Below are 13,371 nucleotides of genomic sequence, written 5' to 3' on the forward strand. Positions count from 1 at the left end.
CTTAACGGATTAGGATTCGTGAATCCACTAGTCACTACAGAACTCGTTTGCATTATCCCCATCCTTGGGCACATCACAGTTGGAGCTGCATCCCTCAAACTTCAGGAAATGACATAAGGGAATCTTCAGAGTTACAGGTGAGAAAATCGTGGACATCACGTGCTGGGGGGACTGGAGTCGGAAACCCTCAGTGATTGCCCGGCCAGAGGCATCGTTTCAGGGAGTTGCTGGATCTTCCCCACTCCGCTCTCCAATCCTTCCCTCCTTCTTCCATGCAGCCGATACTTGTTGAGGGCCTAGTAAGCATCAGATGCTTTCCCGGAGCTACTAACACAGCAGTGACACGACGGTCCGACGCTTGGCCCTTCTGGGTTGGAGAAGATAGATAAATAAATAATTGGTAACTGTGGAATAATATCAATAAGTGCTGTGAAGATGAAGAATACGTGTTAAAATAATAGCGAGTGAAGCGGCAGGGGGCAAAGGAATTCATTCACGGATAAGAGGCCAAGAAGGCTGCTTTGTTGAAGTGACATTTGAATAGACACCAAAGGAAGGGATGGAGGAGAGTCATGAGGACTTTTGGAAGGAGAGGTTCGCAAGTAGAGACAACAGTAGTTTGGGGGCCTGAGGTGAGAGTGTATTAGAAATATGCAAGGAAGAGCAAGGAGGCCAGTGTGCCTGGAATGGAGTGAGCATGGCCATAACTGAGACCGGAGAAATACGTGGGGTCAGATCATAGAAGGCTTAGGACCTTGGTAAGGGAGGATATTAGTGAGAGGTGGCTTACATAATGATTAAGAACATAGTTTCTGTCCATAAATTCTCTAAGTTCAAATGCTAATTTTCTTATTTATGTGACCCTGACCATAATGGTATCTCTGTGTGCTTCATGTGTACAATGGGGTGCACTTTGTGCCTTACCTGTACAGTTTCCTCATCTGTGAAATAGTAGTGATAATATCAAATTAGGCCTGAGCAAATGCTGGATTTTTTCTTTCTCTCTTTCTTTTCTTTTTCTTTCTTCTTTCTTTCTTCTTTCTTTCTTTCTTTCTTTCTTTCTTTCTTTCTTCTTTCTTTCTTTTTCTTTCTTTCTTTCTTCTTTCTTTCTTTCTTTTCTTTCTTTCTTCTTTCTTTCTTTTTCTTTCTTTCTTTCTTTTCTTTCTTCTTCTTTCTTTCTTTCTTTCTTTCTTTCTTTCTTTTTTTTTTGGTAAAAAGCTGCAATTAAAGCATGTGTCTTTAGGCCTTGTGATTCGTGGAAGGTACTAAGACTTCACTTGCATAAATACCCAAATTGGATTTTTCTATGGTTTATTTATTTATTTTAGAGTGGAAGGAGGGGCAGAGGGAGGGGGAGAGAGAGAATCCCAAGAGGACTCCCCAGTGACGCCAAGCCCAACAGGGGGCTCGATCGGACCTCACAACTCTGAGACCATGACCGGAGCAGGAATCAAGAGTCAGATGCTCAACCACCGAGCCACCCAGGCACCCCAGTGATAGTATTTCAATCAACAAACGACTCTCATGTTACCAATGAGTTTCCAATGAGACTTAAAGGTAGGTCCGGATCTGAACACAGAGCACATATCAGACCACATATCAGAATGAATTTCTCTGGGACTAATTCAGAGCTTTTTTGTCAGGTTGGCTCAAGGACCATGAACGAAGAGGAATGTGGGCTGTAGGGTATAGCCCATCAAGGAAGACAGGCCCGATGGAATCATATAAGTATTCATGTTCTAATGTGCAGCATGATTCGATTTCAGGTCTAGACTCTCCAGGAAACCACGCAAGCAGACAAGTACATTAGGCCAAGATTTTAATCCAGAGGGTGGAATGAGAACACATATTTTGTGGAGTTGTTCTTTGCTATGAAAGGGCAACCTCAATACAGAGCACGTGCCAAGGTTGGTCTACTTTTGGCAGCGCCAACCTCTTCAATGGCTTTGATTCGCTTCCCAAAGTGGAGAAAGAAACACAAGTGAAGAAGAGATTGGGGTTTACTTGAATTCCTTGTTTCCAAATGGAGCATATCCTGCATTTGTATCTCTGAATTGCTTTAGTTTGCCATTAGCCTAAAATTGAAGAGATTATTATTTTTCTCCAGGGTGGCAAGTAAGCAAATGGTTTGAGCAGCGCCCCCTGTGCTACACTGAGGTGAAGGACAGTCGCAGGTATAAGAGTCTTGCTTCATTTTGGTTTATTCGACCATCACCGTGGTGGTGAACATCCACCATGTGGCCACGAAAAGCTCAGAGTCCCACCCTCCCCGGCATCTTGGCTCTTTCCTCAACAACAGGTCCGGGGGCAGGAAGAGTCGCTGTGACAGGTTTCTGGGGAGAGTACAACGCCACTGGGAGTGTTTAGACCAGTCTGTTTTGGGGAAAGCGTTGCGCGGACACTGTGTGCGCGCTCTTCAGCCCAAGGGCCAGTTAAGATGGGCCTAGACACCAGGTCTACAGAACGACAGGCCACAGAATAAAAATTAGGGTTGTGGTTGCCTGGGAGCTATCCTAGCCCCTCCCACTCCCCCCTTCCCTCCTGTTTTGCTCCCAATGGGGAAGAGAGTGGCCCTACTGTAGGCCCTGGATGCCTTTTCCTTGATGGGGCCAAACCTAACCCCAAAGGCCTAAGAGCTCAGGCTAGTGTAGGTAAAATGCATCCACCAAGTCGCGCTGCTCCACGCTGGGTCTCAGGGGATGTGTGGGCTTAGGCCAGAGCCCTGCTGAATCCAGCGTGCTTCTTGTCCAGCGTCATTCTCTGTGTATGTGTTTCACTGTGGAACAGAATCCAGGTGTCCAGGCCTCCACGCCTCCACTGCCCTATGTTTCTAACAGGTGGTATAAAGCTGGTGGGCCAAGAAAGCATTTTCTCTGGCAGGTAGAGCATTTGGAGAGTCAAGGTCCTTAGAGAGAGAGAGGAAGCTTCTGTAGGATCTGGTATTAGCAGAAAAAGGGACTCCTTTTGGGTGCCCGCTTACCCAGGACTTAAAATGCGAGGCCAGCAACGAGCTGCGAGAGCCAAGCCCAGGGCATGAGCAGTCGGGGGCCTGATGCAGAGCCTCCCCCCGCCCCTTCCCAGAGCGTCCAGCTGCCACTGCTCTGGAAGCTCAGCCAGGGAGGTCAAGCCGGGAGGATGAGCTCACCGTGGCCTTATTAACGTCCCATGTGTCATAAAAGTGGGTGGCAGAGAGGGTTCTCTTTCCAGAGAACACTATGTCTTACTGCTTTAGTCAAAGAAGGACAAGTACATTTCAAAACGTGTGACATTTCAGCAGGAGGCAGATCCAGGTCCACAAGCCTTTCTCTGCAAATACAAAATCCCCGAAGCTCTGAAAAATCGGCCTTGTGTAAGCGCAGGGACAGAAGTCACCGGGGCGGGGGGCAGTTCTGACCATTGGTTGGGTCTCAGGGCGCCTACCCATCACGGTCACATCTGCCGTGTGTGTTTTTGTTATTCTGAAATCTGGGTTTAATTTCACACTGGAAAATATCTCGATGAAGGGCGCCTGGGGGGCTCAGCGGTTGAGCATCTGCCTTTGGCTCAGGGCATGATCCTGGAGACCCGGGATCGAGTCCCACGTCGGGCTCCCTGCATGGGGCCTGCTTCTGCCTCTATGTCTCTGCTTCTCTCTGTGTCTCTCAGGAATAAATAAATAAAATCTTAAAAAAAAAGAAAAAGAAAAAAGAAAAGAAAATATCTAGATGGCAGATTTTTCTTAGAAGTTGCACAGAAATTTCACGACCGTTCTCCTAGAGCTCTGGATATTTCTCTTCTTCTTTATTACAGGGTCGATGGATGCCGTGACAGTTCTGGAAAGTACAGGCCACGAACGGCCGTCTACCCGAGCTGCAAACTCTCTGATGCGGGTGTCGGGACAACAGCCACGAGCACGTCAAGAGCTGCTGGAAGAATTTCTGCCGTCACTTCAGAGCCTTCTTGGGCCACTTCCTGTATCACACCCTCGATTCCCTGGCCCAACATCACTGATGACCTAGCCGAGGGTTTGCTGTTGCGTCCTTCACACCCGCGTGTGAATATTATGTGAGATTGTAGGATGCATTGACTAGAAGGGGCTGTAGTAGGGACGTACGCACTAGAATTAGCTTCATTGGTTTCTTTTTACTTAATGTGGATACTAAAAACTTTAAAATTATTTTAAAAAATATTTTTACTGGACAGAGCTGCCCTAGAGGGTTGTGGTTGCTTCTTAAAATGAACCATATGTGTACATTTAATGAATATTTCCCCCTCGGCCTCGAGGTCTCTCAGGAAGCAGTTTAAACCACCTCTTCGTTTACTCGTATCGAAACCTCAAATGCTTGGAGAACTAAGGAGAACAAACAGAAGTCAGACAGGGAGATGGTGTCTCCTGGCCGCGTCCTTGTCATATGCTGGGGGTTGAGTTGGCCAAACGGTTCTTACCATTGACCCGGTGAAAGGGAAGGGAAGAAGCCAGGGTTTGAGCCCGGGGTTCTGGTCCACCCTCCCACCTCTCTGCCTCTGCCTCCAGGGCGGTGGGTCTCAGGCCGAGGGATGGGGAGCTGAGCGGCCTTCTGCTCGGCTGGGATAGGCCGGGGGGAGCTGGCTCCTCACAACAAATAGGCAAAGACAAAAAACAAAAACCGAGACAGGGTGAGCGTGTGGCCATCCTCAGGGCTTGCATTCGTAGGAACCAGCAATCTCGGCCGAGTCAGTGGGATCCGGAAGAGTCAGGTGGTAGGAAGGGAGGGATAGAGGCCCGCACCCCCAGGGACTGGAGTAGGGGACATAGCGGAGCCCCGTGGTCTCCAAGGGATGACAACAGGCGACCATCCACTACAACTTGTCCCTAGAGGCAAAGTGGCAGCACCTAGGTTAGCTTTCTGGAATCAATGAGGCTTCAGTTTTCTCTCTTGCTGTTCAGAGGTTCTTATTTTGCCATTAAGAGGTAGAATGGGGGGCGCCTGCGTGGCTCAGTTGGGTAAGCACCTGCCATTGGCTCAGGTCATGACTCTGGGGTCCCGGGGTCGAGACCCATGTGGGGCTCCCTACTCGGTGGGGAGCTGCTTCTCTCTCTCTCTCTCTCTCTCTCTCTCTCTCTCTCTCAAATAAATAAATAAAATCTTAAAAAAAAAAAGAAGTGCAATGATAGGGGCACCTGGGGGACTCAGTCGGTCAAACATTCGACTCTTAGTGTCGGTCATGATCTCAGGGTTGTGAAATCGAGCCCCAGGTGCTCAGTGTACAGTCTGCTTGAGATCCTCTCTCTTTCTCTCTGCCCCTTGTCCCCCCCCCTCCCACTTGTGCTCTATCTCTTTCTCTCAAAAAAAAAAAAAAAGAAGAAGAAGTAGAATGATGTGTGAAGTGGAAACTACAGAAACTCCCCGTGTCCTCCCACAGATAATGTATGGAAGCCACGTCTACAAATGTGTCACTCATTTATTTCTGCAGGTGCAGTATTCTGAGTATTATTACTAACTGCCTTACACATCATGTCTTGGAACAGTTTAGGGGAGGTGGAAATTTTTTAAATATCTTGCTTTGAATATGATAGTACAGAAATATCTGTACAATTGGTTTTTCTAAGCACTGTATAAATATGGAATCAGAAATTAGGAGAAAACTTCTAGAGTTTTTAACTTATTGAAGATATCGTTGAAAGGTTACGGTTTTAAGATTTTAAGATGCTCTTACTATCTTGGTATCTGATTTACTCTCTCTTTACATGGTTTCCTTGTTACTTTAAGTAAGATCATTGTGTAGTTTTCTTCTTTTTTTTTTTTTTAAGATTTTATTTATTCATCAGAGACAGAGACAGAGAGGGGGGCAGAGACACAGGCAGAGGGAGAAACAGGCTCCATGCAGAGAGCCTGATGTGGGACTCGATCCCAGGACCCCAGGATCACACCCTAAGCCAAAGGCAGATGCTCACCTGCTAGCCACCCAGCTGTCCCTCGTGTGGTTTTTTTCTAACACTAAATACATCATTTGAATACCAAGAAAATCTCTAGTTTTTTAGAACCAATTGGGTGTCCAGCAATCTAATAAAATTCTGACCCTAAGTACCTAGAGTTAGCACAGATCCCACAGGTTCAGGCTCAGTCCCATGAGGCTGTCCCACGTCAGACTCCAGCTGCAAATAGGATCCGCAGCCTATCCACACTTCTGCCTGGCTGACTACCGATTCAGGGGTTCCCACAATCCCCTCTCAGATTCAAGAATTCACAAGAAAGTCTTACAGAACTTAGGGAAGTGATTTATTTTACTATTACTTGTTTATTATAAAGGACATAACTCAGAAATAGCTAAATGGAAGAGATACACAGGGCAAGAGGGGGAGGGGATGGTGCTCTGTCTGGGCACTCTGCCCTCCCATCGCCTTGGTGTGGTCACCAACCAGGTGAACCCCATCATTTTGGGGTTTTATGGAGGTTCATTATAGAAGCATGATTAATTAAATCAAGAGACATTGGTGATTGATCACAGTCTCTGGCCCCTTTTCCCTCCTTGAAGGTAGGGGTGGAGGTGGGGCTAAAAGTTCTCACCTTTTAATCACACTGCTGGTTTCCCTGACAGCCAGCTCCTACGCTGAAGCCACCTAGGGCCCCTCCAGGAGTCATCTTATGAGCATAAAAAAAGAGAGTAAATTTTAAGAATTTTTTTTTAAGATTTTTTATTTTATTTACTCATGAGAGATACAGAGCGAGAGAGGGAGGCAGAGACACAGGCAGAGGGAGAAGCAGGCTCCATGCAGGGAGCCGGACGTGGGGCTCAATCCTGGGTCTCCAGGATCAGGCCCTAGGCTGCAAGCGGTGCTAAACTGCTGAGCCACCTGGGCTGCCCAATTTAAAGAATTTTAGGAGCTCTGGGGGTACCTGGGTGTCTCAGTCAGTTGAGCATTTGACTCTTGATTTTGGCTCAGGTTATGATCTCAGGATCATGAGGTCAAGCCCTTTATTAGGCTCTGTGCTGAGAGTGGAGCCTGCTTGAGATTCTCTTGCTCTCTCTCCCTCTGCCCTCTACCCCCAACTGACTCTCTCTCTCTAAAAAATAAATTAATTAAAAATTTAAAAAATGATAACTTTAGAAGCTCTGTGCCAGGAATCAGGGACAAAGATGATGTATTTATTTGCTTTATTTTGTTCCCAAAGTGATCATGATAAATGATATCCATCACTGACATTTGAGGATGTCAGAGTGTTCTGGGTTTATGTAAGCATTTGCTCATTGCTGTGTGGTTGGGGCTGACGGTGGGGAAGGTGGAGAGACTGTGTAATCCTAGAAGGTTCTCTTGTAGTAGGTGGATAGACAGGAGAAGGGAGGCACAGGACTCAGCACTTCAAATAAACTCCTTGGAGAGACAAAATACACCATTAAAGCAGTTTGGACATTGTTCCACTTTGTTTCGCACAACACTCGAGTAAGGTCAAATGGTGTGTTTTCCTTCAGAATCAGAAATATCTAATTTATATTCTCTAAAGCTGGTCTAGCTAACGTCCGCAAAGATTTCACTCCGATGCTAATTTCGGGTCGTGTGTGGGGTCCTAGAACCCGGGAGGCCCAGGCCAGCCTGGCTGCTGAAACGGGAAGCACAGTTGTGCTTGGAAATCCCTAGCGCCCCCAGAGACTTCATCAAGAGTTAGACCCCAGCAGTAAATCCCAAATCCCCAAGCAGAGCCTCTCAACCTCATCACTATTGACACTTGTGACCAGATCATTGTGGGGAGGTATCGGGGGCGTTGTAGGATGTTTCGCAGGTTTCTGGCCCGTTCGCTAGGTGCCCGTGGCATGCCCCCTCCCTGCCTCCAGGTGTGGCCGTCTGCAGCATCCCCGGACACTGGCCCACGTCCTCCGGGAGGCGGAACCTGCAGCAGGTGAGAACCAGTGCTCTGAAGGCCGTTAGTGCAGCCTCCCGTGGTTGCCTCCCCTCTTTGGGCCTCTCCCCTCTGGTTCCATGATTCTATGTTGTGGGGGAACTACACAAATAAGAAAGCTAGTTAAAGGTGACAATGAGCTCAAGGTCAATGAGAGCAAACAACTGGATCTTCCTGCGGCCCCCGATGCCTCTGGAACTCAACTAAGAGTCCCTAGTAGGGTGGTTTGGTGTCAGAGAACTTTGCTGCCTGAACTTTCCTCCCTGGCTCTTAATGTGATCCTGAAATGTAGACAGAATCATCCTTGCCCATTTTTGACACAACTAAAAGTTCCCAAAATAGACCATTAAAAGCATTACCTTGTCAACGGGAACATTTCCAGGAGCGCTTCTTCGGTGTCGCGAAAGTGCATGTGCTCCGACGTAGGCCCGGCTGTAACTATTACCGTCCAGAGCAGGACCTGGGATTTGGGGGCCTCGGGGGACCCAAGATGAGAGAAATAACAGCACAGGAGATATTATCCATGCTACTAGGAGTTTGCCTCGGGTCGTTGGGACGGGTCCAAGCAATTCCATCCTTGCAGGATAAATCCAGGGGGCTAGGCCACGCGCAGAAAGTCCAACTGATCATTGATTTCACTTTATGAAACTTTATGTGTAGCAAGAAAGAAGAAACCAGAGATAAAATCTGCTCCTCATCTTTGCCATCCCGAAAATGAAGTGTGTCCTCTTAGGATCTGCTTGGATGATTCAGTTTCCACAGGATGATTCAGTTTCCACAGGATGATTCAACTGTGGAAACCATTTTTAGGTTTTCAGTATGAAATGAAAAGGGGCTTTCTGAAATTGTCATTTTAAGGGGCCTCTCCCGTGCCTGGGCCTGTGCACGTGGAGTTGGAGTATCTGGTCTGTGACGGGCCCAGGAGTGGGGGCTACCAGAAGGACTTTCTTCCCTAAAGCCACTCCCCCGGTCATCCCACTCTTGTCTGAAATTAGAAAAGCAGTCAGATGAATGAAGTTACAGCTCACAGCCCATCCACAGCCCTTTAAGAAATTCAAATATCCCTGGGAAGAGTAAGGTTAAGATGACATCAATCACTCACACTTCAGTGTAAATTAGTTTACTATCTGGCGCAAAAATGAGGAATTAGTAGAGACACTGAGACTTTGAGGGACATTTGTGAGGGAGGTGGGAAGGGAGGGATTATTTGGGAGATGGGATTTTAACACAGATCATCCAGAATGAAGAGTCTGAAGCAAAGATTAAGTGCTAACAGTTCCCTTTTTGTATTTAATGCTTTATTGCTGTTGCAAACTATCAAAATAGCACACGAAATCAAATAATACAGAAGCATCAAAGATAAAAATGTACAGTGTCCTCCTCCCCCATCCAGTTCCACTGCCACATAAACCAGTGTTAACATTTTGTCTATTAGGTATCTTTTCATTGGGTTTATTGGGTATGTTTTTCCATGTTCATACAAACTCACATATGCATGTATGGTATATACAGAGTTTTTAAAGTTTTTTGTCTTTTTTTTCATAAAAATAAGATTATTCAATCTGCTTAGTGATTTATCATGGATATCTTTCCAAGTTAATGTCTTTCTCTGATTCTTTATAGGAGTTGCATATATTTTTTGATTTAGACATACCATTATTTATTCAGCAATTTTTTCGTTTGCAACTTTACCTTTTGTTCCCAGTTATTTCCTTAAAGGCAACACTTCAAAACGTGGGGATCAATAAATAAATTGTGATGCAGTCCTATAATGGAATATCATGGTCAAAAGGAATGGACCAGATGCAATAACACATTTAAGTCTTTTGTTTTTTCTTTTTTTTTTTTTTTCACATTTAAGTCTTAAAAACAATCTTGGATGAAAAAAATACAGAATAAAATTACCTATTACACAAAATGCTAATCATATAAAATAAAACTCTGTATTGAGTATGGAAATGTATAAGTGTAATAAAGCATTTTACAGAAGAAAAATACTTCAAAAAGTATTGAGTAGATATATCTGCAAGTGCTGCTGCTTTTATTTCTGTCAGAAATGTATAGGGTACACCCCCCGGGACAAAGCAAATTTCTGTTCCATTTTCATGTGACAAGGTTTGGGGTTAACTCACTATTCTGTTTACCAGCTTTTAAATATGTTTCAGCTTCTCTAATTATGTAAATCCTATTTGGAAAAGGTGGAGACATAATAAAAATAATAATAATTTAAAATTCTTCTTCAAATGTATCACTCGAAGTGAACACAAAATTCCTAGGGGAGTTTGAACAGGACGTGTTCAAGCTGACAATTCACTTCCTTTGTTCTCAAGCTCATACTCTGGGGATGGCAAAGAATCATGTTCACTTTGAGGGCATCAATCTGAAGAGTTCGATCCCGACTCTTGAAATAATAAATATTCCAAAAGGGACCTGAGAAAATATTTTTCTCAATGGTTCAAATACAAAGCTTGAATAGTTTACCCCAAAGAGATGCAGAATAAAACAATGAGGACGAGGCCGGTGTGTGCCCTTGAATTTTAGGTTCAAAGGTTTGTCCAGTTTTTATAGAGTATAGATGTCAAGGATGTAAAGTGGGATGCAGGGGACGGCGAGCGAGTGTGCAGACACACGATCCAGCCCTGCCCCGTGTCCCACGCTATTCCTTCGAAGGAGTCATTCTACCTGTGCATACGTGTGCTTCGACAGCGCAGCAGGCCCTGCCTGGGGGCCTGGCAGGTGGCCACTCTGGGAAGGAGGCCTGGGTGCGGTTTGCAGCTGATCTGGAGTCTTCTCCACCTGCAACCGTAGGGAGCCTGCCCCCCTCCTCCGGCTCCTGAGGGGCAATCGGGGTCACGTTAGAGGCGCCCTCCTGTCCTTCAGCAAGGTGGAGCAGAGGAGCTCTCTCCTTCCCTCTCTTCCTTCCTTCCTTCCTTCCTTCCTTCCTTCCTTCCTTCCTTTTTCTTCCTCTTTTTTTCCTTTTTCCTTCCTTCCTTCCTTCTTTCTTTCTTTCTTTCTTTCTTTCTTTCTTTCTTTCTTTCTTTCTTTCTTTCTTTCTTTCTTTCTTTCTTTCTTTCTTTCTTTCTTTCTTTCTTTCTTTCTTTCTTTCTTTCTTTCTTTCTTTCTTTCTTTCTTTCTTTCTCCTTCCTATTGAGATATAGTTGACATATCACATTGTCTAAGTTCAACGTGTACAACCCACTGATTTGCTGTATTTATATATTGTAATATGATTACCACTGTAGCTTAGATAACACTTCCCTCCCTGGTCACATAACACAGCGTGGTGTGTGGTTTTGTTTTTTGTTTTTGTTTTTTAAGATTTTACTTATTCATGAGACACACATAGAGAGAAGCAGAGACACAGGCCAGGGGAGAAGCAGGCTCCCTGCAGGGAGCCTGACGTGGGACTTGATCCCGGGATCCGGGATCATGACCTAGGCAGACGCTCAGCCGCTGAGCCACCCAGGCGTCCCCAACATAGTGTGTTATGATTTGAGATATTTAAGATCTAGTTTCTTAGCAGCTTTGAAGTACATCATACAGTGTCATGGACTATGATCTCAGTGCTGCGCAGTAGATCCCAGACCTTATTAATCTTCTGGTTGCAAGTCTGTACACCCTTCAACCTGCCGGCTTCCGATAACCACCATTCTACGCTCTGTTTCTAGGACTTCTGCTTTTTTTTTTTTAGATTCCACATATGAGTGATATCATACAGTATTTGTCTTTCTCTCTCTGAATATCTCACTTAGCATAAGGCCCTCTAGTTTCATCCATGGCAGAGTTTCCTCCTTCTCGCAGCTGAATGATACTTCACTGTAAGTATACAGACCACATTTGCCCAGTCCATTCCCCCGGGGACAGAGCCTTAGCTTGTTGCCATATCTTGGCTGTTGTGAAAATTGCTGCAGTAAACATGCGAGTGTGATATCATGTTTTCATTTCCTTTACAAATGGGATTGCTGGATCATATGCTAGTTCTATTTTTAATTTTTTGAGGAACCTCCATATTGTTCTCCATTGTGGCTGAACCAATTTATATTCACACCAACAGTGCTCAAGAGTTCCCTCTCCTCCATGTCTTTGTTTCTTGGCTTCTTGACAATAGCATCCTGACAGATGGGAGGTGAGATCGCCCTGTGGTCTGATTGGCGTTTCCCTGATGAATAATGATGCTGAGCACCTTCTCATGTACCTGTTGGCCAACTGGGTATCTTCTTTGGAAATATGCCCATTCAGTTCCTCTGCCCATTTTTAAACTGGATTGTGTGTTGTTGAGTTGTGTGAGTTCTCTGTTATATATTTTGGAAATAAACCTCTTGTCAGAAAAATGGTTTGCATATATTTTCCCTTATTACTTACGTTGCCTTTTCATTGTGTTGCTTTTTCTTTTGCTGTGCAGGGTTTTTTAGTTTAATGTAGATCCACCTGCTGATTTTTGCTTTTGTTGCCTGTACATTTGGTGCCAGAGACTTTCCTAAATACATATTTTAGAAAACTCTTATCTCATCCACTTGTCAGGATTACCTATCCTTGGGGTGAGTTACCTTACCTTAAACATTGCCTAGTTGCAGAAGTAAAAAACCGACAGCTCGCTAAACCCTTGCAGAAAGGAAACACAGTCTGGGGCACAAGGGGACAAGCAGGAAACCACTAAGCCGAGTATTCATTATATACCCCAAGTTTGGGAAAGGGACCTATAAGTTTCCCTGCCCTATTGCCTGTCCACCCTTGAAATTGTTTTTGTGTTATTTGTAAATAATGTGTCAGGTGGTCTTTCTCTTTGTTCTTGTAGCTCACTATACTTACTACTATCTCCGAGTTTGTAACAATTCTAAGATTTTATGTATTTATGTATTTATTATTTTAAAAAAGAGTTTATTTATTTATTCATGAGAGACACAGAGAGAGGCAGAGACACAGGCAGAGGGAGAAGCAGGCTCCACGTGGGGAGCCCAACACAGGACTCGATCCCAGGACCCGGGGATCACAACTTGAGCTGAAGGCAGATGCTCAACCGTTGAGCCACCCAAGTGCCTCCAATTCTAAGATTCTAAAATGAAAGTATTAGTGAAGGCATGTTCCAACTACTACTAAGTTAAGTCTCTTTAGGTCTTTAGTTCCCTAATACAAAGCCAAATTAGTATTTATCCGAGCTATGGACAGTATGGAATTTCTGCTCCCAAAGTACATGCCAGCCTTTAGGTATAAGACGAATAACGGTCATACTACACACTTGGCCTACCCTACTTCCCCACAAAAATCAGTAGAACGTCTCCGTCTAGGGTGGGAGCTGCGTGCATATTCCTAAACCAGCACCGTGACCGGATCACACAGATCAGCCTCAGCTTCTAGAACTCGGAGACTTACTTTTATTCATCTTTTTTTTTTTTTTTTTTTTAGCTCCCAGTACAGTGCCTTGCACACAACAGACACTCAGACAAATGCTTGTCAGATACTTGTTAAATGAAAAAAACAGATCATGGTTATAATCCAGTTGGGTTATAAATGATAA

The sequence above is a fragment of the Vulpes lagopus genome, chromosome 23, assembly GCF_018345385.1.
Source record: "Vulpes lagopus strain Blue_001 chromosome 23, ASM1834538v1, whole genome shotgun sequence".
Lineage (NCBI taxonomy): Eukaryota > Metazoa > Chordata > Mammalia > Carnivora > Canidae > Vulpes > Vulpes lagopus.